This window comes from Muscardinus avellanarius (assembly GCF_963383645.1).
Source record: "Muscardinus avellanarius genome assembly, chromosome: 2".
NCBI lineage: Eukaryota > Metazoa > Chordata > Mammalia > Rodentia > Gliridae > Muscardinus > Muscardinus avellanarius.
Window position 1 is genome coordinate 144,461,194 of NC_137787.1, and position 4,666 is coordinate 144,465,859.

Genomic DNA, 4,666 nt, shown 5'->3' on the forward strand with positions numbered 1-4,666 from the left:
GTGTCACACCTATAATCATCTCCCCCACATATTCCTCCCTTTATTACACAAAAGATATGAAGAGTTTTCCTGGTCTGGGTGTGGTGATGCATACCTATAGTCCCAGAACATGGGAGGCTGAGCAGAAAGATCTCAGTTTGAGGACAGCCTCAGCAATTTAGCAATGTCCTCAGCAACTTAGTGAGACCCTGTTTTAAGAGAAAACAAATAAAATAGGGCTAGAGGGTTCAATTCTCAGTACCCTGGGGGGGCAGTATTAACTGTGACTTACTTATATAGCTCTGTCCTTCATGAAATAATGAGATTATCATGAACTGTGGACTCAGACTTAAGATTGATAATAGTAAGAGAAAGGAACTAGTAAAAAGAAAGCCAATAAAAATGTCAAGAACAAAATATTTACTGATGTATATTTTATAAAATAAAATACTGGAACTAAATTTCTACCATGGGCTCTAGCTAAGTAAACTATAACATATTTATGCTATAGATAGTCAAGAAGAATGATTATATAATAATAATAATGACACAGTATAAAGAGAAAAAGGTAAATTATGGAATATATTCAATATGCTCCCATGTGTTAAAAAAGCAAAAAAAAAATATTATCTGGGCATGGTGGTGAATGCTTGTAATCCCAGTACTTGGAAGACTGAGACAGGAGAATCACAGGTTTGAAGCCAGCCTCAGCAAATTAGTGAGACTTGCAACAACTTCGCGAGACTCTGTTTTCAAATAAAAAATAAAATAGGTCGGGGGCTGTGTAGCCTGGAGGTAGAAGTTCCATGAGTCTTTCCTTCCTTCCTCTTTTCTCTATACTGAAAATTGAACCCAGGGGTATTCTACCTCCAAACTACACCTCTTGTTTTGAACCAAAATTAAGGGTCAGCTGGGCGTGGTGGCACATGCTCATAATCCTAGCACTTGGGAGGCTGAGGCAGGAGGATTGCACAGGTTTGAAGCCAGCCTCAGCTACTCTGTTTCCAAATAAAATATAAAATAGGTCTTGGAGTCCAGACTGGAGGTAGAAGGCCCTTGGGTTCCATCCCCAGCACCACAAAAAAAAAAAAAAAAAAAAAAAAAGGTCTTGCTAAGTTGTTGAGGCTGTCCTCAACCATGTATGCTCCTCAACCGGTATGCTCAACCATGCCTGGCTAAACATGACAGTGCTGTGTCTGAGGAGGAAGTAGAGTTGGTGGGGCTTCATGGGATGGGAGCTCTTGCTCTTCATGTTTTATTCTAGGTTTCTGTGCTTAGGACATTTTAAGAAGACATAATCATGTTTTCCTTTTGTAAACATAAAATCCAAAATTACTAGAGAGGAAAATATGTGTGACAACAAGATTTTGGGGCACAGGTGGGATTTGAGGTCGGGAGAAGAGAGCAGGGGCACTTGGGGTAGCGAGTTCTGGTAGTTGACATAGATGTCTTGTCCTGGAATATTTTCTGTGTGGTGATTTGGGACTTGTGCAATGTTTTCAGGAGATATATACATATACCTCACCATCTCTTTGAAAGTGCAACCTAGAATACAGAGTCCCCAGATCAAGAAAAAAAAAAAAAAGACTTTCAAGAAAAAAATTCATATGTAGCTTCTTTTGGCATATTTGAACTTATACCTCATCAATGCAAGCATTGGCTGAGAAAAAGTTCCTATCTATGGGGAAACATGGATTCACTTCTATTCCTGTATGAGTAATTCTGCCCTAGTAATAGGGCCGGCATATCTACAGAGGTCTTTTCTCTGTCTTGACTTTATATTTGCATTATTGGTAAGTTCGTTTGGTCCACCAACATTTATTGAACGAGCCCCAGTATGCAGCTCTAGGCTTGTGGGTGTGACCTGGTAGAGAACATTCAAAGCCCTTGCTCTCCTGGAACATCTGGTCAGGTGGGGGCAGGGGTGGAGGGAAACTGACAGTAAGGAGCTGAACAAAACCGAGAAGTGAGCACTTCTGTGATGAAAGCTAAATGGGGGGGTGTGATGGGGAGAGACCAGGGAACTGCCTTTAATTAGGAGGTAGTTAGGAAAGTTTTCTTTGGGGAAGTAATTCAGAAACCTTGCATGACAAGAGAGCCAGATGTGGGATTATTTGGGGGAAGAGCACTTTGAGTAGAGGGGACCTAGAATTGCACCCCTACGTGGGGAAAGCTCATAAGCTTCGAGAGCTTGTCATGTGGTTGGGACTTCTGAAGACCAGATAAAGATCTGTGAGAGGTTTGCAGGAATAGAACCATGCCAAACCTTAAGGACAAGGTAAGAAGTGTGGGTTTTATTCTAGATTTTAGGGGATGCCATTGCATGATTTTGACTAGGGAATGGTATGCCAATTTAGGCTTATCTAAGCTCTCTTTGAATACCTGCTGGTTATGGATGGGCAAGAGTAGAAGCAGGGGCTGGGCGTGGTGGCACACGATTGTAATCCCAGCATTTGGGAGGTGGAGACCGGATGATTGCGTGGTTCGCAGGCAGCCTCAGCTACTTATTGAGGTACTTAGCAACTCAGTGAGACCCTGTTTCAAAATAATAAAAAGACTAAAAAAATAGGGCTGGGGGTGTAGCTTGGAGGTACAGTGACCCTGGTTTTTATCTCTAATACCACATACACACACACACACACACATTTTATGTATGTATTTATTTATTTATTTTTGTGGTACTGAGGATGGAACCCAGGGGTATTCTACCTCCAAGGTATACCCCCAGCCCTATTTTTATCCTTTATTTTGAAACAAGGTCTCACAACAACAACAACAGAAGTGCAGAATCAGGTAAGCCCACCTGGAAGCTATGGCTAGATGTCTAGGTGGGAGAAGAAAGTGACTTAGTCTGGAGTGGTAGCTATAGTTGAAAACTTGCTGTAATCCTGACACTTGGGAGGCTGAGACTGGAGGATCGCAGGTTCAAGGCCAGTGCATGGTAACCTAGTGCAATCCTGTTTCAAAATAAAAAATAAAAAAATGGGAGGTAGCTCAGGGTTTGAACACCCCTAAGTTCACTCCTCAATGACAAACACACACACACACACACACACACACACACACACACACGTGCTAATATTACAAGTGGGGCTCAGGGACAGTCAGCAACCTAGTGAGGCCCTCTGCAATTAATGAGACCGTATTTGAAAATAAAACATTAAAGTAGGGCTGAGGGTATGGCTTAGAGGTAGAATGGCCTTGGGTTCAATCCCCAGTACCAATAATTAATTAATTAAGTAATTAAATAAATAATGAATGAACCATTTTAAAGGTAGACTTGTGATTCACAGTGTGTTTAAATATTATATTCTCTAAAACATACGATGTACTTAAATATATCGAAGTCAACCACTAAGCCAAGCAAGGGAAGAAGGGATGGGGAGGGAATGGGGTGGGAATTGGGTAGGGGCTAAATGGGTGATGTATACCTGTATGTCCACACAAGTTTTTTACCCCAATATGATGTATGAATATAATGCACCAATAAAAATTAATTAAAAGAAGGAAAAAAATATTATAAACTAGCCATGCATGGTGACACATGCTTATAATCCTAGTACTTTGGAGACTGAGGCAAGGGGATCCCAGGTTCAAGGTCAGCCTCAGCAACTTAGAGAGATCCCGTTTCAAAATAAAAAAATAAAATTGGGCTGGGAGTGTAGTTCAGACTTAGAATGCCCCTGGGGTTCAATCTCAATTACTACAAAAATTGTAAGCTAATAACATTTTTATTGGTATTATAAATTAAAAAGCCCAATATATGTACCATGAAAAAAAATTTTTAGTGGTACTGATTGTTCTTCACAGTTTTATTTGCCACTCGCTTATTCTGATTATTTTTTACCTTTTTAAAATTGGGACATTATAATTACACATAATACTGGAATTCATTGTCACATATTCACACATACATATAAAATAATCTGGTCTATTTTTTTCCCCAATAGTTCCCCTCACTTGCCTACTTTGTTGAAACACTAGAATAAATTAAAACTAGGAAAATGTGGCTTTACATCTAAATAAATTTTCATTTGGGGTTTGCCTTTTTATTGGAATAATTTTAATATCTAGTTGTTTTTACATTTTAACTGATTTTTGTTGCTTCTTTAATTATTTTTATGCTCTGCAAAATGTTTACAGGAGATCTGAAATATCCAGCTGGCCATGTGGTGAATTTAAAGACCTAACTGGGTAGCATAGCAGCCATCAGAGAACTCTCCCTTTCTATTTTGAACAAATTCACCTGAACCTCAAGCCTGGAAGGATGGTGTCACAGTCTTTGGGCCGGCATGACTCTCCTGCAGACTCCTGGGAAGGGCTCAGCAGTGACTCTGGAGACGTCAATGGTTCTCCCAGCCTCCAGGACACTCACCACCCTCCTTGCCAATTAGACGTCAGGATCTCAAGGCACAAAGCTGCGTGGGTCAACCCCCAGGATGTGCTGCACCCCCAGGGGCCACCAGTGGGAAACAGTGGGGACTGCTTTGTGGTGGAGGCTGCTTCTTCCTTGGGCCCTTCACTGCCATCTCTTGGGGACTCCGTGGCAGAGACACCACTGTCTGAGGCTATCGTGGACTCCTTGGGCTGCAGTTGTGCCTGCGGTCCAGGTGAAAAGAGTGGCCACTTCTCCTCCATCTCCAAAGAGGAGGGGCTGGCGCTCCCAGCACATTCTCGGCCTGTGTCT